General features: G+C 52.1%; 1 protein-coding gene across 2 annotated transcripts in view; it reads right to left on the bottom strand.

Annotated features, from left to right (window-relative positions):
• AKAP6 (A-kinase anchoring protein 6) overlaps positions 1–22,977 on the bottom strand; it is a 799,841-nt gene extending 776,864 nt beyond the window's left edge. Inside the window, exon 1 of one of the 2 annotated variants that reach the window (XM_085627414.1) lies at positions 22,860–22,977. The gene's annotated coding sequence lies outside the window, so the exon portion shown is untranslated. Of the gene's footprint in view, positions 1–19,107; positions 19,226–22,859 lie in introns of those variants that run through there. The other variant, XM_085627413.1, reaches the window with a different exon arrangement.
• Between the last annotated feature and the right edge of the window lie 455 nt (positions 22,978–23,432).

Below are 23,432 nucleotides of genomic sequence, written 5' to 3'. Positions count from 1 at the left end.
ACAAACTACAACAAGGGGCTAAGCCAAAAAACCTAAACAGACATGAAATTCTAAAGTTAAGGCAGTGCCTTCATCTAGTCACTCACACCAACTCTACCAACTCATCCTTGACTCCCACCCCGTCATCACTCGTGAAAGGTAGAAGTGAGGTGCAAGTGGCTTTCTGTATGAGTGTGTAAAGGGTTGTCGGATTTGTGCCCTACGGCCTCGGTTTGATTTTGGCAGTCAGGCCATGTTCCACCAGGGCGGTGGAGTAAAATAATGGAGTAAAAGACTCCGTCGCCCTGGCAGAGGTCCCAGCTGCCAAATTTAGAAATGTCTGTCAGGCTGATGGACATTTCTAGCATTGACAAGGAGGTTCCTGTGAATGCACTGTAACTTTTAATCAATCAGTGGATTTGTTTAGAGCGCTTTTGGTCACCTGTGAGAGTATCCAGGCACTGGACTTTGACGTATGGCTCCGTTAAACATGACAAAGCCATACAGCAAAGTTACTTTTTTTATTTTAAAAAAGAAAATCCCGAATCTGGGTTCGCTTTTTGAAAATATAAAAATGCCCCCTCACCATGGGAGCCATCTCCCATGGTGAGGGGTGCGTTAGACAGTTTTTACTGCCTCTTACCACCATGGTGTTCCTGCTGATGACGGGCAGTGAAAACTGACCTCTGTATCCGCCCATCTATATTATGTGAACGGACATAGAGGTCAACCTCCAACGACCCTTATGCCGTCGGGCTGTAACCACAGCACAGATGGAGTCAATGGTCCACCCACATTAAATCAGGCAGGAGGACCATTATCTGGGTGGCCAGGGTACTCAGTTGCGACCGAATATATGTATGTCTTCTTGCCTGCTCAGCCATGTTTAGGGGCGCCCCTATCATTCGACGAGGAAACCATTGGATCTGCACTGACGTCAGGTGATGCAGTCGACATGCGGTTGCATTACCAAGTCTGACATGTAGTGTCTGAAGGCGTGGGACTGCCACCTCAGACCAGCCTTTAAGTCTCAAGGGCCTTGAAGCCACAATGCCTACAAAAGCACTACTGATCCTCTCAGGAGGCGCCTAGAAGCTGCAGTGCTGTCTTTAAGTGAGTTCTGCCTTGAATTCACTATCTTCTCCAATATGAGAGAGCAGCACTATATATAAAAATAAAACAACCGGTGTACCCCTATGGTGACTTGGGGTTCAGAGCCTTATATCAGCACCAGGGGCATCTCCATGCGGTACGGCTCCTGAAACAACTTCAGCAACTTGGGCTGAACCACAAGGCTCTGCTACTTAACTATCCTACCCAGGGTAAGATTGATCTCCATGGTCATCCCCGAACCCTGACTTTCTTCCATTCACCCCCAAAGTATTTGTGGTAATTTCTTCTGAACGGTCAATGGGAATTGGAGCAGATTTTGGCCCGTGAGCATTATTTTTACTGCGCGAATAGTTTTAATGTGTTGACGTTCCTCAACTCTGTAAACAACGAGACCGGAAGAAGTTCACTGGAGAAACATTGCTGCTCAGTATTTCACTTGGCCATTTTTACAATGTACTCAAGAACTGCAACACCTTGTCTACTCTCACCCCTTAAACTAAATCAAGGGAGCTGTTCTTCTGTGAACCACGACAGCATAAGAAGAAAATATATCAAATAGAAACAAGAAGAGTGCCACAACCTTGTCCCAGTCCACTTGCTGCTCTTCGATGAGCCAAGGAGATATTGTGTTATCCACGCCCCCGCTTGACCAGCATGTCTACTTTAGGGTCTTTTCAGACTAAAGCAGAGTTCTTGTTTATATCCAAATACATCTAGCCAATGATAATGCATATCACCAAGCCATCTCTCTGAAGAAACATGTCTTTTGGTGGCCCAGATGAGCAGGCCCAGGATTCTTTGGACAACATCTGGCTCTCTCCATACAACCTTGAGCTCAGAGCTGCCAAGACCCCACTCCACCTTATGATGGAACTGTGCAACTTGACCGCCTCCCATGTTCAGAATAAAATGAATTCCATGAGGAGTGACCTTCCTGTAGCTGCTAAGCCTGTCAAGCCCACAGTGACCCTCGTTCTTCCCCACCCAATGCTTGTCTTAGAGGAAACTGAACCTGCTCTGAAAAGTCAGGGTAAAACTGATCACAGTTAGGAATCTTCTCCTGGGCAGCTTTAAACCCTGTTTCTCCACTCCACAAACACCAAAAACTGCAGTCCCGTTCCTAACTCCAAATTCTCTGTAAGAACTGAGAGAAAGTGATAGTTCAGCCCTTATGGTTCGATCGTGATGCCTGAAATACTGTGGATGGTAATCAATAAGCCTATCACCAAGGCAAGAAATGGAGACTAGGCGGGTCGACAAATGTTTTGCAAATCAAGGTTGGAGGAGGTATTGGCTTGCTGAGTCTTTAGATCTGTCAACAGGCTTCGACACAGTGGACTATAAATTACCAGTCAACACCTAAAAGAGTCCGCCGGGGTAAACTCTTACATCCTTCAGTGGTCCTTCACGTTCCATCAACAAAGAGATCATCAAGTCTGTGTAAGAAGATTTGGATCTCGCTGAGCTCCTCAGGGCTCCAATCCGACCCTGGAATGAAACCATCCACACCCACGATGCGAGATTCCAAAGTCTTCGATTACCATCAGTTCCGGTAAAGGTTCGAGGGCAGCCACCTCATTCGCATTCTTTCTGTTTTTTACAATATTGAACAGTGGTGGAAGCGCAGCTTGAGGTAAGACTCATTGCCTTCTCAGCCCGAAGCCAGATCTGGCTTCTTCGACCCATCTACGTTACTATCTTATCCTTTGACAAGAACATCTTGTCTAGGCTACAAGTAAAATAAATGTAGGTTCTACACAAAGGCATATTTCACTATATATGATTTGGAGGAACACACAAGAACACTATGTTCCAAAGGACTTGGTGATCTCACTTGGAGCGGTGTCAAATACAGGTTGGAGTTCGGTACCTCTATTCAGCTTGGCCATGCTCAGATCATCTCGACTTGACTTCTGAGCACTGGGGTTCGACTGGCTTTCGATCCTTCAAAAAAGACAATATATCTTCTGGAAGGAGGAGTCTTCGCAGCAGCCGCGGAGACACATGAAGATATGTTCTCCTCCACCAGTCCAGCAGAGACCTGCCCACCACATTGAATCATCCCTGCCAGGGATTTTCCACTGAACACTCATGGCAGGATCACTTTTTGTGAATATTTTTAGTATCCACCTTGTCACAATATAATGATGGAATAGCCAGCATTATTTCTTATTTTTCAAACACGAACCCGAAAAGCAGGGGTTCGTTTCTGACAAAACATTAATAAAATGTCCCTTTACACACTGTGAGTTGTTACCCAGGAGGTGGCTGACACTGTTGTTTTTTTCCTGTTAGGGGCTGCATTGCCAGGCATGGGAACGCCTTCGAAGGCCACCCTAGTCAGGAAAGGCGTCTCTGTCTGTCGGCTGGTCTGTCTGTCGGCGCCAGCAGAAGCTCCGCCCTCAGAAATTGAGCGGTTTCCCTGACGCTAAGTGAAGCGAGAACCTGACTGGTGGAAGCAGAGGCGTCCACCAGTTTTACCACCCACTACTGAATGATGCCAGGGGTAGGGGAACCTCTGGGGGGTGAGAAAGGGCAGTTAGGCACCTCTGACGCCACCGAGCTCTACCTTGTCACTAGAGCCAAGTCAAAGTTAGACATTACAGGAGGATGTGGAACAACACCCAGAGGTGGAAAGGTGGGTGACACTTACAGAGCCAGGGGCCCCTAGGGTCTGCTCCAACAGGACGGTGGGTGACACTGACAGAGCCAGGGGCCCTAGGACCTGCACCAACAGGACGGTGGGTGACCCTGACAGAGCCAGGTGCCCCTAGGACCTGCACCAACAGGACGGTGAGTGACCCCGAGAGAGCCAGGGGTCCCTAGGGCCTGCACCAACAGGACGGTGACTGGCACTGACAGAGCCAGGGGCCCCTAGGACCTGCACCAACAGGACGGTGACTGGCACTGACAGAGCCAGGGGCCCCTAGGGCCTGCACCAACAGGACGGTGACTGGCACTGACAGAGCCAGGGACCCCTAGGGCCTGCACCAACAGGACGGTGGGTGGCACTGACAGAGCCAGGGGTCCCCTAGGGCCTGCACCAACAGGACGGTGGGTGACACTGACAAAGCCAGGGGCCCCAGGGCCTGCACCAACAGGATGGTGGGTGACTCTGACAAAGCCGGGGGCCCCTAGGGCCTGCACCAACAGGACGGTGAGTGACCCCGAGAGAGCCAGGGGTCCCTGGGGTTTGCACGAACAGTATGGTAAGTGAGGTCAACAGCCAGGTGAAAAGGGTGAAATCAGCAGGCCCTGGGGTGGCAAAAACATACTGTGTAGAAACAGAATTAAAAACATAGACCACCAAAATCTCTATCTCACAACAACCTACAAAAATATCGACCTAGAATGGAGTTAGAATAGTAAATTAACCCAGTTCAGAAGTACGTGTGATGTGAAGTTGGTAGTGTAAAAGATGGTTTTACAATGTGTGTTCACATGGAACCGCTAAGAGAACACGTACCCACAAGGGGAGGGGGTGCGAGATGCCTAGGGGCGCCTCGAGCCGCTATTACTCGAAGAGCTGGAACTGAGGGGCTTGGGGGTCACTGGGACCAGCACAGGATTAGATCGAGAGGCTTAAGGGCCCCTAGGACCAGCATTCACTGGGGCACCGGTGGAATCGAGAGGGCTAGGGGCGCCTAGAGCCAGCACTCACAGGGGCACCGCTGGAATCGAGAGGCCATGGGGCGCCTCGAGCCAGCACTCACAGGGGCACAGGTGGAATCGAGGGGCCTAGGGGCGCCTAGAGCCAGCACTCACAGGGGCACAGGTGGAATCGAGAGGGCTAGGGGCGCCTAGAGCCAGCACTCACAGGGGCACCGGTGGAATCGAGAGGCCTAGGGGTGCCTAGAGCCAGCACTCACAGAGACACAGGTTATATCGAGAGGCCATGGGGCGCCCAGAGCCAGCACTCACAGGGGCACCGGTGGAATCGAGAGGCCTAGGGGCGCCTAGAGCCAGCACTCACAGAGACACAGGTTATATCGAGAGGCCATGGGGCGCCTAGAGCCAGCACTCACAGGGGCACCGGTGGAATCGAGAGACCTAGGGGCGCCTAGAGCCAGCACTCACAGCGGCACCGGTGGAATCGAGAGGCCTAGGGGCGCCTAGAGCCAGCACTCACAGGGACACCGGTGGAATCGAGAGGCCTAGGGGCGCCTAGAGCCAGCACTCACAGGGGCACAGGTGGAATCGAGAGGCCTAGGGGCGCCTAGAGCCAGCATTCACAGAGACACAGGTTATATCGAGAGGCCTAGGGGCGCCTAGAGCCAGCACTCACAGAGACACCGGTGGAATCGAGAGGCCTAGGGGCGCCTAGAGCCAGCATTCACAGAGACACAGGTTATATCGAGAGGCCTAGGGGCGCCTAGAGCCAGCACTCACAGGGGCACCGGTGGAATCGAGGGGCCTAGGAGCGCCTAGAGCCAGCACTCACAGAGACACCGCTGGAATCGAGAGGCCTAGGGGCGCCTAGATCCAGCACTCACAGGGGCACTGCTGGAATCGAGAGGCCTTGGGGCGCCTAGAGCCAGCACTCACAGATACACAGGTTATATCGAGAGGCCGAGGGGCGCCTAGAGCCAGCACTCACAGGGGCACTGCTGGAATCGAGAGGCCTAGGGGCGCCTAGAGCCAGCACTCACAGTGGCACCGCTGGAATCGAGAGGCCTTGGGGCGCCTAGAGCCAGCACTCACAGGGACACAGGTTATATCGAGAGGCCTAGGGGCGCCAAGAGCCAGCACTCACAGGGGCACCGCTGGAATCGAGAGGCCTACGGGTACCTGGGACCAGCACAGGGCTAGATCGAAAGGTTTAAGGGCCCCTAAGACCAGCACCCAGTGGGGCACAGATGGAATAGAGAGACCCTGGGCCCACCCTATGGTTACTACCCACAGAAGGCTAGATACGATTGACAGCCTAGAGTGGGGGAGGGGCAGAAACAACACTCGCAGCCAGGAGGCTGGGTGGGTGGAGAAGACAGGTCTAGATTTGGGGGCGGGGACTGATTATAAAGGGAACTCGGTCTGTTTCGGCCCCAAGCGCTGAGGATGCCTAGCACAGCAGGCAGACGAATAACACAGAATAATATCAGTTTATATATAGCGCTCAGAGGCACGCCGAGAGCTGCAAATCATAAACTGACGTGTAGAAGGCTGAGTCGGCCCAGAGGCTGGCGTTCAGCAGTAAATATTTGGAGGAGATGAAACAACGAACAGCGTCACTTCCGGCTCATTCCAGAACATGGTGGCAGCGTTACAGGAAGAGGGGGGCTTTCTACCCTACCCCCAAGATCTCCTTATAACAGAACCCTTAGGGATGAGCTCTACGCAGACAGCACAAGCCGAGTACCCCCGAATTCAACCCTCTCCCCCATCCCTCGAGAATATGTAGCTTCAGCAGACTGTGACCTGCCCCCCCCCCCTCCGCCCCTGTTACCCTCCTCCCCCTTCCCTGCACCCACTCACCGGCAGTGCTAGCAGGGGATGGAGGGATGTCTGGCAGCAAAAGCAGAGACGGGCAGTACCGCAGAGGGAAGTCTGCAAACAGGCAGACACGCCGAGACGGGCCCAGAAACCAGCTGCTTCGACATCCCATGAGACCCGGACACTTGCAGCATCTCCAGCCCTTGGGCCTGGGTACCACCGGCATCTCCATCCCATGTGCCTCGGTACCACCTGCATCTCCATCACTTGTGCCCGGGTACCACCTGCATCTCCATCCCTGGGGCCCGGGTACCTCCATCCCTGGGGCCCGGGTACCACCTGCAACTCCATCCCTTGGGCCTGGGTACCACCTGCATCTCCATCCCATATGCCTCGGTACCACCTGCATCTCCATCCCTTGGGCCCGGGTACCACCTGAATCTCCATCCCTTGGGCCCAGGTACCACCTGCATCTCCATCCCTTGGACCAGGGTACCACCTGCATCTCCATCCCTTGGGGCCCTGGGTATCATCTGCTTCTCCATCCCTTGGGCCGGGTACCACCTGCATCTCCATCCCTTGAGCCCAGGTACCACCTGCATCTCCATCCCATGTGCCTCGGTACCACCTGCATCTCCATCCCTTGTGCCCGGGTACCACCTGCATCTCCATCCCTTGGGCCCGGGTACCACCTGCATCTCCATCCCTTGGGGCCCTGGGTATCATCTGCTTCTCCATCCCCTGGGCCGGGTACCACCTGCATCTCCATCCCTTGAGCCCGGGTACCACCTGCATCTCCATCCCTTGGGGCCCTGGGTACCACCTGCATCTCCATCCCTTGTGCCTCGGTACACCCTGCATCTCCATCCCTTGGGGCCAGGTACCACCTGCATCTCCATCCCCTGTGCCCGGGTACCACCTACTTCTCCATCACTTGTGCCCGGGTACCACCTGCATCTCCATCCCTGGGGCCCGGGTACCTCCATCCCTGGGGCCCGGGTACCACCTGCAACTCCATCCCTTGGGCCTGGGTACCACCTGCATCTCCATCCCATATGCCTCGGTACCACCTGCATCTCCATCCCTTGGGCCCGGGTACCACCTGAATCTCCATCCCTTGGGCCCAGGTACCACCTGCATCTCCATCCCTTGGACCAGGGTACCACCTGCATCTCCATCCCTTGGGGCCCTGGGTATCATCTGCTTCTCCATCCCTTGGGCCGGGTACCACCTGCATCTCCATCCCTTGAGCCCAGGTACCACCTGCATCTCCATCCCATGTGCCTCGGTACCACCTGCATCTCCATCCCTTGTGCCCGGGTACCACCTGCATCTCCATCCCTTGGGCCCGGGTACCACCTGCATCTCCATCCCTTGGGGCCCTGGGTATCATCTGCTTCTCCATCCCCTGGGCCGGGTACCACCTGCATCTCCATCCCTTGAGCCCGGGTACCACCTGCATCTCCATCCCTTGGGGCCCTGGGTACCACCTGCATCTCCATCCCTTGTGCCTCGGTACACCCTCCTTCTCCAACCCTTGTGCCCGGGTAGCACCTGCATCTCCATCCCCTGTGCCCGGGTACCACCTACTTCTCCATCTATTGGGCCCGGGTACCACTGGCCCTCCCAAGAACAATAACTCCTCCTATTGTCAAATGTTTTGTAATGCTTTGGTAAATTCATTTAAAGAAAAAGTTAACAGAATTTTTAAAAACTTTGATAACCACAGTTCGCTGCTTTCAGAACAATCTAATCTGAATGAACACTCGTTTCACAATTTCTCTGCCACCACATCAGAACAAGTGATCTCCCTGCTTCTGCAAAGCAAATCTGGTGCCCTCTATGACCCCTGTCCGGTAAAGATACTGAAACTGACTCCAGATATTATCGCTCAGAACCTGTCGAACACCTTTAACATTATGTTCTCCACAGGCACCTTTCCACTTATCTGGAAACAGGCTTCCATCCTCCTTCTCTCAAAAAACCTAACCTGAGCTGCACTGATACCACCAACTATCGCCCGATCTCGCGCCTGCCTCTCCCCGCTAAACTCTGTGAAAAAATCATGAATATTGAATGATCTAAATATATTCAGGATAACCAGCTTTTAGATACCACCCAGTTTGGCTTTAGACCAGGACACAGCACAGAAACTGCCCTGGTCATAGCAACGGAAGAGGTAAGGATGGCAGGGGATAAGGCAGGTTCGGCAGTCATGATCCCATTGGACCTATCGGCTGCGTTCGACACGGTACACCACACAAGCCTCATCCACTGCCTAGCGGAAATAGGAGTGAAGGGCAAAGCACGGGATCTGCTCACCTCTTTCCTTAGAGACAGACACAAACGGTATCTCTAGGGAAGTACAAATCTACCCCTTACTCCTTACTGTGCAGAGTCCCCCAGGGGTCATCTTTGAGCCCCACGCTTTTCAATGACTATGTAGCTGAACTGGCCCTGTTTATTAAAAGGTTCAACTTGGGGGTAACATCATGCGCTGACGATACCCAATCGATAATTGCTGCTGCTAACAATGACACGTCTGGCCCTCAAAGATGCCGGAACTGTATTGAGGCGCTCAGCAGTTGAATGAGCTGTCACTGCCTGAAACTCAATTCAGGTAACACCGAGATTATTGTTTTCGGGAAGCCCTCCCTAGCTTGGTCCCTTGACTGGTAGCCTGACCATCTTCCTCACCGCCCCACCCCCACTTCCCGTCCCCAAAGCCAAAAACTTGGGAGTCATCATCGATGACAACCTCAACATGGCTGCCCAACGCTCGGCTATGACCTCCTCAGCCTATTACACCTTAAAATTGATCAGTAAAATCCGACCCTTCATCCCCGACACCTATAGGATGACCCCGACCACTGCACTAGTCCTATCTAAAGTGGGCTTTTGCAATAGTCTCTACCTAAACATCCGAGATAAACATGAGAGATGGTTGCAGCTGACTCGTAACGCTGAGGCTAGAATGATCCCTAAGCTCCCGAAGTATCATTCAGTCACTCTGTTTCTCAGGGACTTTGCAAGCTACACTGACTGCCTATTCGCAGCCGCGCAAAATGTAAAGGCCTCTGCCTTGCGCATGAAGGACTGCACAGCACTGGTCCGGAATTTCTCAGATCGGTTTTTAAACGATACATTCCCAACAGAGATCTCCGCTCTGCCAATTCTAACATCTTAGCTGTTCCAAAAATCAAAAAGGCGCACTGGGGTGGCAGAAGCATCATCTACGGTACAGCCACACTTTGGAACAGTCTGCCATCTCATATCAGAGCCATCCCTTCTCTGCTGGCATTTAGGAAGGAGATAAAAACTTGGTTATTTAACCTCTGAAACTGTTTCTAGCCTGCTCCCTCAGATAGCGCCAAGACACCTTCGGGTACACGCGTGCTTTAAAAATTCCATAACATAATATCTCCTTCCCCTGTGCCCGGGTACCAGCTGCATCTCCATCCCTTGTGCCCAGGTACTATCTACTTCTCCATCCCTTGGGCCCGGGTACCACCTGAATCTCCATCCCTTGTGCCTTGGTACCACCTACATCTCCATCCCTTGGGCCCGGGAACCACCTGCATCTCCATCCCTTGGGACCCTGGGTATCATCTGCTTCTCCATCCCTTGGGCCGGGTACCACCTGCATCTCCATTCCTGGGGCCCAGGTACAACCTGCATCTCCATCCCTTGTGCCCGGGTACCACCTGCATCTCCATCTCTTGGGCCTGGGTACCACCTGCCTCTGCATCTTTTGGGGCCCGGGTATCATCTGCATCTCCATCTCTTGGACCCGGGTACCACCTGCATCTCCATCTCTTGGGCCTGGGTACCACCTGTATCTCCATCCCTGGGGCCCGGGTACCACATGCATCTCCCTTCCTGGGGCCCAGGTACCACCTGCATCTCCATCCCTTGTGCCCGGGTACCACCTGAATCTCCATCCCTTGTGCCTCGGTACCACCTACATCTCCATCCCTTGGGCCCGGGTACCACCTGCATCTCCATCCCTTGGGGCCCTGGGTATCATCTGCTTCTCCATTCCCTGGGCCCAGGTACCACCTGCATCTCCATCTTTTGGGCCTGGGTACCACCTGCACCTCCATCCCTGGGGTCTGGGTACCACCAGCATCTCCAACCCTTGGGCCCGGGTACCACCTGCATCTCCATCCCTTGGGACCGGGAACCACCTGTATCTTCATCCCTTGGGCCCAGGTACCACCTGCATCTCCATCCCTGGGGAACGGGTACCACCTGCATCTCCATCCCCTCTGCCCGGGTACCACCTCCTTCTCCAACCCTTGTGCCCGGGTAGCACCTGCATCTCCATCCCCTGTGCCCGGGTACCACCTACTTCTCCATCTATTGGGCCCGGGTACCACTGGCCCTCCCAAGAACAATAACTCCTCCTATTGTCAAATGTTTTGTAATGCTTTGGTAAATTCATTTAAAGAAAAAGTTAACAGAATTTTTAAAAACTTTGATAACCACAGTTCGCTGCTTTCAGAACAATCTAATCTGAATGAACACTCGTTTCACAATTTCTCTGCCACCACATCAGAACAAGTGATCTCCCTGCTTCTGCAAAGCAAATCTGGTGCCCTCTATGACCCCTGTCCGGTAAAGATACTGAAACTGACTCCAGATATTATCGCTCAGAACCTGTCGAACACCTTTAACATTATGTTCTCCACAGGCACCTTTCCACTTATCTGGAAACAGGCTTCCATCCTCCTTCTCTCAAAAAACCTAACCTGAGCTGCACTGATACCACCAACTATCGCCCGATCTCGCGCCTGCCTCTCCCCGCTAAACTCTGTGAAAAAATCATGAATATTGAATGATCTAAATATATTCAGGATAACCAGCTTTTAGATACCACCCAGTTTGGCTTTAGACCAGGACACAGCACAGAAACTGCCCTGGTCATAGCAACGGAAGAGGTAAGGATGGCAGGGGATAAGGCAGGTTCGGCAGTCATGATCCCATTGGACCTATCGGCTGCGTTCGACACGGTACACCACACAAGCCTCATCCACTGCCTAGCGGAAATAGGAGTGAAGGGCAAAGCACGGGATCTGCTCACCTCTTTCCTTAGAGACAGACACAAACGGTATCTCTAGGGAAGTACAAATCTACCCCTTACTCCTTACTGTGCAGAGTCCCCCAGGGGTCATCTTTGAGCCCCACGCTTTTCAATGACTATGTAGCTGAACTGGCCCTGTTTATTAAAAGGTTCAACTTGGGGGTAACATCATGCGCTGACGATACCCAATCGATAATTGCTGCTGCTAACAATGACACGTCTGGCCCTCAAAGATGCCGGAACTGTATTGAGGCGGTCAGCAGTTGAATGAGCTGTCACTGCCTGAAACTCAATTCAGGTAACACCGAGATTATTGTTTTCGGGAAGCCCTCCCTAGCTTGGTCCCTTGACTGGTAGCCTGAGCATCTTCCTCACCGCCCCACCCCCACTTCCCGTCCCCAAAGCCAAAAACTTGGGAGTCATCATCGATGACAACCTCAACATGGCTGCCCAACGCTCGGCTATGACCTCCTCAGCCTATTACACCTTAAAATTGATCAGTAAAATCCGACCCTTCATCCCCGACACCTATAGGATGACCCCGACCACTGCACTAGTCCTATCTAAAGTGGGCTTTTGCAATAGTCTCTACCTAAACATCCGAGATAAACATGAGAGATGGTTGCAGCTGACTCGTAACGCTGAGGCTAGAATGATCCCTAAGCTCCCGAAGTATCATTCAGTCACTCTGTTTCTCAGGGACTTTGCAAGCTACACTGACTGCCTATTCGCAGCCGCGCAAAATGTAAAGCCCTCTGCCTTGCGCATGAAGGACTGCACAGCACTGGTCCGGAATTTCTCAGATCGGTTTTTAAACGATACATTCCCAACAGAGATCTCCGCTCTGCCAATTCTAACATCTTAGCTGTTCCAAAATTCAAAAAGGCGCACTGGGGTGGCAGAAGCATCATCTACGGCAGTGTTTCCCAAACTGCGGTCCGCGGACCCCCAGGGGTCCCTGACACATTCCCAGGGGGTCCGCAGGCAGCAGTTTTGAAAGCACTGCAAAGTATCTTGTATGATTAGCAGTTTTCAAAGAACAATAAAAGTGTCAAGATAGCACCAGTGATTAATGCACCTGCTGGAGAGAGATGAGAGTTTTGTCCAGTGGCAGCTTTGAGTTATCTAATGTAGCACAGATGGTTAATATGCCTACTGCAAAGAAAATGTACCATGCATTTAAAAAAAAAAGTATTTTATATGAATGGGTTACTGCTTTTGTCACAGAGATTCTTTTGTTACTGTGCAGTTTATAAGTGGCAATCGTAATCTAGCACAGTGACCTATAAACTGTCATCAAAGAGCTGCTTGCAAACTGCAAGGTACAAGTTAGATACTCATGTTTGTTCCCAGTCTTTCATTATCCTGATGCTGCTAAAAAGGTTTATTTGGGGGGAAATACATTTTTATTGTTAAAGGCAATGCGAACCACTGTGTTATGTGCTGAATCCTGACTTTGTGCTTCTCCAGACCAAGCACTCTTTAAAAATGCCTACCAGTATGAATGACATGTGAATTCTACACCTTGTAGTCCCCTTTGCCTTATGTAACATTTTCTATACACTGGTTTACACGTATGATTCGCTGTCTATATGTGTGTGATGTAAAGTGCTCTGACATCCTACAATGGTATGAGAGATTCTATTAAAAATGAAATTCACATAACAGAGGGGCTATGGAGAGATGAGAGCCACTGTTGGAGGGTGATAGTGGGGGAATCATTGAAGAACCCCAAAAAGATTCTCATATCCTGGTGCATAGTAAGGTCTTCATTTACTATTCTTTAAAGGCTAATACAATTCAATATAAAATGATAAATGTGTTGTAGACTGCACCATTGTTTCCTAAATTTTTTGGGGGGAGAGCCTCCCAAAGCCCCCTTTGTAGTGGTCAGGCTCACTCACTGCACTTGGTGTGCACCGTATGGGGACTGGTTCAAACTCATTTGCCAGGGCCGCTTTGGATTTCCAGTCTGGCCCTGGCAGAAGCAGGAGCCTCGTACTGCAAAATAAAACCAACCATTTAAATGTTAGTCACAGAGATGCAGCACCAACCTTCCCATTAACTTTTTACATTTTCTTGCAAATTCTTTCAATATAAAATACAACAGAATTGGCCGAGAGTGTCGTTAGCCTCCGTGGCTTAACGACACACTCCGCCACTTAAAGAAAAGCAGGGCTGCACCATATTTACAAGAATATGGCGCAGCCCTGCGTTTCCCCTGTGCTGGTACTACACTTAACAGTGTAGCGCCAACGCAGGCACCCTTGCACCATAGTGCAAGGGTGTCTTTGTGCAGGAGAAGATTGTATATGTAGAGGGAGGTGCCCTTTCCTGCACATAAACAATCTTGAAATGTCGTTTTGTCACTTCTATGTGTGTTGCTTAATGCAGCACACATGAAAGTTACAAAATGTTATTATTTTTTTTAAAAGATTGTTGATGTACAGGAATGGCCCCCTTCCTGAAACAAACAATCTTGAAATGCTGTTTTGTCACTTCTATGTGTGCTGCTTAATGCAGCACACATGGAAGTTACAAAATGTAATTTTTTTTAAAGATTGTTTATGTGCAGGAAGGGTCACCTTCCTGAACATAAACAATCCAAGGCGTTTTGCAAAAACGAGGAGAAATAAAGCATTTCTCCTCGTTTCACCACTTAAGAGCAGGTTTTCCCTGGTCTTAATTTTGACTCTGCCTCCCATTTACGCTGCCCTTGTAAATAGGGGGCAGTGTCAAAATCAATGGGTGTTGCAGGGAAACGCCCACCGCAACACCCACTGCCCACCCATTTCACGCTAAGCATTGGGTAAAAGGGGGTCTTATTTAGAATGCACCGTTAAACCACGTTAAGTGGCTTAACGGTGCTTTGTAAATAAGGCGAAGCCCCTATCGCCACGGGAACGTCGCAAAAAGTGATGTTCACATGGTGATAGGGTCTTGTAAATATGCCCCTAAAATCCTTAGTATTTCGAGTATTTGTTTTGTGTGCACACATGTGTTTATTTTTTCGAATGAGTGTTTTAATGTTTGAAATTTAAATCCTACAAATTGCTTGGGGGTCCTCGGCTTCCAGTGGTGACACAATGGGGGTCCTCAGGAGTCAAAAGTTTGGGAACCACTGATCTACGCGGTACAGCCACACTTTGGAACAGTCTGCCACCTCATATCAGAGCCATCCCTTCTCTGCTGGCATTTAGGAAGGAGATAAAAACTTGGCTATTTAACCTCTGAAACTGTTTCTAGCCTGCTCCCTCAGATAGCGCCAAGACACCTTCGGGTACACACATGCTTTAAAAATTCCATAACATAATATCTCCTTCCCCTGTGCCCGGGTACCAGCTGCATCTCCATCCCTTGTGCCCAGGTACTATCTACTTCTCCATCCCTTGGGCCCGGGTACCACCTACATCTCCATCCCTTAGTCTCAGGTACCACCTGCATCTCCATCTCTTGGGCCCGGGTACCACTTACATCTCCACCCCTTGGGTCCGGGTACCACCTGCATCTCCATCCCTTGTGCCCGGGTACCACCTGCAACTCCATCCCTTGGGTCCGGGTACCACCTGCATCACCATCTCTGAGACCCGGGTACCAGCTGCATCTCCATCCCTTGTGCCCAGGTACTATCTACTTCTCCATTCCTTGGGCCCGGGTCCCACCTACATCTCCATCCCTTGGGCCCGGGTACCACTTACATCTCCACCCCTTGGGTCCGGGTACCACCTGCATCTCCATCCCTTGTGCCTGGGTACCACCTGCATCTCCACCCCTTGGGTCCGGGTACAACCTGCATCGCCATCTCTGAGACCCGGGTACCACCTGCATCTCCATCCCTTAGGCCAGGGTACCACCTGCATCTCCACCCCTTGGGCCCGGGTACCACCGGCATCTCCATCCCATGTGCCCGAGTTCCACCTGCATCTCCATCCCTTAGGCTCAGGTACAACCTCCATTGTCATCCCTTGGGCCCGGGTACCACCTGCATCTCCATCCCTTGGGACCCTGGGTACCACATAAATCGTCATCTCTGACGCCGCAGGAACCACCTGCATCTGACTCCTGGAAGGCACCCTTTGTACCACTTGTATCTCCATCTCTGGAGCCCTGGCTACCACCTGAATACCCATCCCTGGCACCCTGGGAACCACCTGCATCTCCATTCTTAGGACCTTGGGTGCCACCTACATCTCTATCCCTTGGGGCCATGGTCACCACATGAATCTCCGTCTCTGGCGCCATGGAAACCACCTGCATCTGACTCCTGACGGCTCCGTCTGGGGACCTCCTGAATCTGACTCCTGAGGGTTCAGCCCTCGGACTACCTGCATCTCCACCCTTGGGGCCCTGGGAAACACCTGCATCTATCTCCTAGGCGCCCCGCCCTGTTTATCACTTGCATCTCCATCCATTGGACCCCGAGTACCACTTAGATGTCCATCATTGGGGCCCAGGGTACTCACTCCTGGGGACCACGCCCTTGGTACCACTTGCATCCCCATCCCTGTTGTCCTGGGTATCACCTGAAAACCAATCCCTAGGGCCCTTAGAATCACCTGCATCTCCATTCCTAGGACCTTGGGTGCCACCTGAATGCCCACCCTTGGGGCCCTGGGTATCACCTCCATCTCCATCCCCAGGAGCCCTGGGAAAAAACCTGCATCTCACTCCTATGGGTCCCGCCCTGGGTACCACTAGCATCTCCACCCTTGGAGCGCTAGGAAACACCTGCATCTAAGTCCTATGGGTCCCGCTCTGGGTACCACTTACATCTCCACCCTTGGAGCGCTAGGAAACACCTGCATCTAAGTCCTAGGGGTCCCGCCCTGGATACCACTTACATCTCCACCCTTGAAAACACCTGCATCTCAATCCTGGGATTCCGCCCTGGATACCACATGTATCTCCATCCCCGGGGGCCCTGGGAAACACCTGCATCTCACTCCTAGGGGTCCTGTCCTGAGTACCACTTACATCTCCACCCTTGGAAACACCTGCATCTCACTCCTAGGTATCCTGCCCTGGGTACCACTAGCATCTCCATCCCTGGGACCCTGGGTGCCGCCTGAATCTCCAGCCTTTGGGGGCCTTGATACCACCTGCATCTCACTCCTAGGGATCCCGCCCTGGGTACCACTTGCATCTCCACCCTTGGAAACACCTGCATCTCACTCCTGGGGGTCCCGCCCTGGATACCACCTGTATCTCCATGCCTGGCGGCCCTGGGAAACACCTGCATCTCACTCCTAGGTGTTCCGCCCTGGGTACCACTTGCATCATCACCCTTGGAAACACCTGCATCTCACTCCTGGGGGTCCCGCCCTGGGTACCACTTGCATCATCACCCTTGGAAACACCCGCATCTCACTCCTAGGGGCCCCGCCCTGGGTATCACCTGTATCTCCATCCCCGGGGGCCCTGGGAAACACCTGCATCTCACTCCTGGGGGTCCCGCCCTGGGTACCACTTACATCTCCACCCTTGGAAACACCTGCATCTCACTCCTGGGGGTCCCGCCCTGGATACCAGCTGTATCCCCACCCCCGGGGGCCCTGGGAAACACCTGCATGTCACTCCTAGGGGTCCCGCCCTGGGTACCACTTGCATCTCCACCCTTGGAAACACCTGCATCTCACTCCTGGGGGTCCCGCCCTGGATACCACCTGTATCTCCATGCCTGGCGGCCCTGGGAAACACCTGCATCTCACTCCTAGGTGTTCCGCCCTGGGTACCACTTGCATCTCCACCCTTGGAAACACCTGCATCTCACACCTAGGGGTCCCGCCCTGGGTATCACCTGTATCTCCATCCCCGGGTGCCCTGGGAAACACCTGCATCTCACACCTAGGGGTCCCGCCCTGGGTACCACTTGCATCTCCACCCTTGGAAACACCTGCATCTCACACCTAGGGGTCCCGCCCTGGGTATCACCTGTATCTCCATCCCCGGGTGCCCTGGGAAACACCTGCATCTCACACCTAGGGGTCCCGCCCTGGGTATCACCTGTATCTCCATCCCCGGGGGCCCTGGGAAACACCTGCATCTCACACCTAGGGGTCCCGCCCTGGGTATCACCTGTATCTCCATCCCCGGGGGCCCTGGGAAACACCTGCATGTCACTCCTAGGGGTCCCGCCCTGGGTATCACCTGTATCTCCATCCCCGGGTGCCCTGGGAAACACCTGCATCTCACTCCTAGGGGCCCCGTTCTAGGTTCCTCCTGGATACCCATGCAGGGGTCCTGGGTTCATTCTTTTCATGAATATGTATCAATGTGTATATTTAAGGATATATACAAACAGTATTACGGAAGAATTGTGATTTTTTTTTTTTAAGTGAAAAAATAAAATGAAGTAAATACATACTGGTTGATCATCTGTCTCGATAATTATTGTTACAATATTGGAATTTCAGAATGTCCTTGCCTACTGCATGTGTACCTCACCGTGCCCAGGTGTGCCTTTACTTGTAACGGGGTCCTGGGGATCACCTGCATCTCCAGGGCGCCCAATACCTCTCCGGCCCTTTCTCTTGGGGCATTGGCTCCCACCTGCGTCTACGGAATCCGTGCCCTGGGTAACACCTGCACAAGCAGCCTCGAGCGGCATCCCCTTCCCGGGTACCAGACACGCCGCCACCCTAGTGCCCTGCGTGCCAGCAGCACCGCCGTGCCCCAGCCTCAGGTCCCGGTCTACAGGGGGCCGTAGCATCTTCTCCCGGGGGTGTGGCCCCCCTGTCCGCCTCGAGAGAATGGGAAGGACCCCGTATAGTCTGAACTAGTATGTATCCTGGCATGCAAGGGCTAGAGGTAAACAAAAGCCCCCCCCCCCTCTCCCCACACACCTGTCCTTATACCCAGGGACCCAAGTCCGATAGCACAAAACGCATGCACCTCACATGCCCTGTAAACAGTCATATGTATCCATGCGGCGCCAGGCCCCGGGGTATCAAGACGACGGGCCCCTCCTTCAGGCACCCCCGCCCCGTCCCCACCGCATGCGAAGGTCGTCAATCAAGAGCACCCCGCAACCAAGGAACGGCTTAACCCGTTAGTGCCCGCGGGAGGCGGAGGCCTTTGTCCCAGCCTGTCTGAGAAAGCCACCCCCAATGCCCCGATCCAGCACCTGCCCACCGCCCCCACCCGGCATGGCGCTGTACGGTGGATGCGGCGCCCCAAGTCTCTGGGGAGCCCCACGAGCCGCGTGCTGATAGATCGAGACGCTGCTGTCCTCACCTCACCAAGAACACCCCAATATTCCCCGCATCCCTGCACCTCCACCCAGCTGTCACCGTACGGTCGATATGGCGCTACAAAGCCTCAAGGCCACCCCACGAAGCGCTACTGAATTCGCACTGTGAGGAGCTCTGCCCTATGTCCAGCCCCACCCACCCCCTGCCGCACAACCAGCGCCCCCAGATGCCGCAGTCCGCCCGATAGCCCGCACCGAAGCCTCAAGGGCGCCCTCGCGGCGCTATGGAGCCAGCAGCCCGCAGCGGACTCACCTGTCGGGGCCCTGTCCTCACAGGCCCGGTGCGTCTGGAGGTCTGTGGCTGCGGGTGTGGCCGCCGGGCCTTGCTGCATGATGCTCTGTCGTCACCGAGGGATGGAGATGCTGGGAAGGGCTGGCGTCACCCGGGCAACGGATGAGCTGGATAACTGGTCCTGCCTTCCGTGGGCGGGGTGAGAACCTGCGCGCGGCCCAATGAGGGCGCAGACACGTGTTAGAGGCGGAAAGAGCTGCTATTGCCAACAAACCCACTCTGGCCATCAGAATTCAAGTCGAGCATGATGTACATCAGTAGAGCCAATATCCGTCCTCCTAAGAGGCTGAAGGCTCGCCTCCAGTGCAGCGACCTGTTCCTGTGACATCAATCGAGAGAGATGCGCTGCGAAGACCTGCGCAGGAATCAAGGCGCTGTCATTAGGCCAGGGTTGTTTTAGCTGCTATGATACACCCCTTTCCTAGCAGGCCCTAGTATGAAATAAAAACACAAAACACTGTGTCCCAAAGGGCCTCAAAACGAGGGGGGGGGGGGGGTTGTTCAGGTGGAGCGCACCTGCAAAGCTGATCACACCTCTAACTTTAATATTACGCTTTCACATTGTGCATCCACGTGAAGGCGTGTGTCTTTGCTGTCTGTGCGTCTGTCGCGACACCGCTTCCGATGAGAACACTTACTGATGGACCCAGAGTGCATTCCGAGGGGCTGAAGAGCTCGTGGCTCGAGGCATGGAAGGTCTGCTGAGCATCAACAGAGCCCGCAGTTTGTACACAATGAGACAATATATGGGGGCCCATTCAAGAATGTAAACGTACACATGGAGATCTATTCATATGTGTATTAGTTCACTCTCTTGTGCTGTTATGTTATGCAGATCTGTAGCGCACACTATCACCGGGAGGGTATCCTGGCGCTGAGCAGGTGAGTCCAGCCCCCCTGGGGTCCTAGTGGGACTCCTCGAAAAGCCAGGTCTTCAGCTTCTTACGGAATTCAAGAAGTGAGGAGGAGGGTCTCATGTGTAGCCGCAGGCCGTTCCACGCTTTAGGAGCGATGTAGGAGAAGCCGCGACCACCGGATCTGGGTTTCTGTATGCATGGGATCAGAGCCGGACTGGGAACAGAAACCACCCCTGGCAGATTGCGGCTCAACTGGCCCTGGGAGCGGGGGGAGGATGGGGCGGTTGAGTGGGTGCTAGTGAGGGACGCCGCACCTGCTTTTGTTAAAGGAGGCCGATAGTGCAGCACTGCTGCAAAACCGGGCCCCAGTAACAGAACCGGCCCACATGGGCACAATTCCGGCCCCCACCCCTCCGGCCCACCGGGGAAATGCCCGGTTCCCGCTGCGACCAGTCCGGCCCTGCGTGGTTTGTGTGTAAGTAGGACTCCTGATATGTGGAGGTGTCTGGAGCACTTGTGAAAGCTGATGTGATTACTCAGGTATGCCGGGCCGGTGTTACGTAGCGCCTTGAAAGTGAGGTGAGGAGTTTGAATTGTGGTTTTTGTGAACGGGGAGCCAGTGGAACGCCTTCAGGTGTGATGTGAGTGCGACGGGGGAGGCTGAGAGTGATTGTGACCGCCGAGTTCCATCGGGACGGTACCCATCTGGTGGTTGTTTTGTTGATCCCAGCATAGTGGGGGTTCCCGTATTCCAGCTTGCTTGTGACCAGAGAGCACGTGATGGTTTGCCGGGTACTGATTCGGAGCTATTTAAAGATCTTCCTCAGCATCTTCAGGGTATGGAAGCATGAGGGGGTGACGGCATTGGCTTGGGTGGTCATGCTGAGTTTGTTGTCGATGACGATCCGGGGGTCCTTGGCGTTGTCGGTAATAGCTCTGTTGGCTTCCAGTTGGAGCCCACAGCGACGTGTTCTTCCAGCAGATCACGATTCCATTCTTGTCGGTGTTCAGCTTCTGACAGTATTCACCATTTCTGAGTGTAAAGTTACGGCAAGGGGTAGACGTACATGTCTCCACCCTCTCGTGGAGTTACTCACACCAGGATTACCAGGGTAAAGTTACTACTCATAACTTTTCACACGAAGACGGGGAGATCCACCTCCGTGGCGGAGGTCTGATATGGGAAAGTATAGGAAAAATGGAAAAAAGTTTATTAACCTTTAAAATATTTTAAAGTAAAGGATTAATATAAAATAATTTATTGTACATGTTTTAAATTAAGAAGCCATCAATTATTGTCCTCCGGTTATCATGCCACTCTGGGACTTCTGTTTATTAAGAATATCAGTCAGGATCTACTGATATTTCGGTGGCGCCCTGCATGTGAAACTATATAGAGAAGTAAAATATTTATCAACCTTCAATTTGGGTTTGACGTACAATCTGTGTAGGATTATTATTCATTGCTACTACGCGTACATATTCAAATAAGACGTTTATTTGTGTTTGGTCCCGGTGCATTGTACCTTTTTGGATGCGCATTGTTGAAAGACTGTATTTGCCTCTCACCGATTGGTTATACATCCTAAGAGCCCTGACGAAGTTCCCCTTCTGGCACGTTTGAGAACGAAACGCGTTGGCTGTGTGCCGTGGTGTAAAGACTGAGATAATAAAAAAAGTTTTTCAGAATGAATTACTCACGTGTTTGACTTGGCTAAAGAGTGCACCTTCTATCTTCTTTTGAAAATTCTGGCTGCAATTCGCACCCTTGAACGACGGGTGCAGGAAGAGTGTTGCACCATCGTATTATTTTTTGTACATGTGGATTAGTGGAGCTGGACCTTGGTCTGTCGTTTGTTTCTTTTGGTATTAATTTAGCCATCAATTACATGTTTACACCACATTAACTTAAATGTGTATTAAATAATTAATAAAATATATTTCTTTAATTGTTAACCACTACTTCTTAATATGATTCTAAATAATCACACTTATGGTATTCTTTTTATTTTTATTCAATGTGTTTTATTTTAATATTTAAATAAATTTGTTATTAGAATTTATGACATAATACGTTATTAATTATAGAAACATATTTTAACATTAAACAAAATATACATTTTTGAAAGTTAAAATATTTTATTTATTTAACATGATTTCTTATGGTGTGTTATTTTAAATCCCTGCCTCTATTATTTTCTATGGGAGTGCGTTTCAGTACCTGTGAGTGGCCACATGTGGCGCTGGACTTACTCTAAGCTGCGCTGGAGAACACTTACTACAGTTGTAAGACCTTTTTAGCTGTGGTGACTTTAGAAGTGTAGGTTGTGAACAGTAATTGGCTTCTCTTTAGTGGAGGGATGCTTGTATGTGCATGTCTCTCCAAAACCCCGCTTTACCCTCCCTAAACTCCTTCCAATGCAGTTTAAGTATTCCCCATTTTACAACTCCCCCCAGCCCTCTCACCGTTGCTATTAAAACATAGGCCTATGTGTGCGCCCATGTACTCAGATGTGTCCAAGACGTGGCGCAAACCTCCACACTGAAAAGATAGTCGTGGCAGAGGAGGGGTCTCCTCACATAGGTTTTTTTTTTGGACTTTTATATAGCTCGAACTAGACCTGGGTATCAGAGCGCTTTACACGAGCCCCGGTTTCGTTACACACCCACACATTCATTTTTGTTAGGCGCGGGGAGATGAAGTGATTTGCCCAGAATCACAGGATGTTGAGCGCTGTTCCCGAGACTCGAACCCGGTTCCCCAGCTGCGAGGTCGACCACTCTATCCGGAAGGCTACATGCTTGAGAAATGAAACACAATATTCAGCAAATATAAAAAAATGAAAATATCCTCACATTTGTCATTCTATCTCCAGACTGCAATAAGATGTTGCTGTGGGGGCTGCACCAGTAGAGACCCCTGCGAGTGATGGAGGAAAGACAAGCCGCTCGCGCTGCGCCCCTTTCTATCTGGGAACCAGCGGCGCGACGGCGGCGCCAGGGGCTTGTAAATCAGGCCCATGGTGTGTATGGCTGCTCAGCGACCGGAGCCCCTCCCAGGTGACGCGCCCTGCTTTATAAATCCTAATTGATTGATTGATTGATTGATGCACAAAGAGACCAGAAAGGTCCATGCCGATCGTCTTTAAAAAGGCTCAGACACAGGGGTGCACGAGCCCCCGGCAGTGAAAAGGTCCCGTTTGTTACCCGGTCTTTTCACCTCCATGTTTGTTGTGCTTCCTTTATTGGGTCTTTGGTTCCGAGCTTCTCTTGCCGCGTTGTCTCCGCTTCCTCGGGATGTTCTGTCTCTCTCGCATCCTCTGCTTTCGCCTGGTGGGTGGAGGTGTCTCCTAGTCTTTCGCAGCGACCGTCACCCTCATGGGCGCGAGTACTGGTGAGAGTGTGAACAACTGAGGGATTGTGTTACTA

Source organism: Triturus cristatus, chromosome 9 (assembly GCF_964204655.1).
Source record: "Triturus cristatus chromosome 9, aTriCri1.1, whole genome shotgun sequence".
Lineage (NCBI taxonomy): Eukaryota > Metazoa > Chordata > Amphibia > Caudata > Salamandridae > Triturus > Triturus cristatus.
This window is presented reverse-complemented; position numbering and strand designations above follow the sequence as displayed.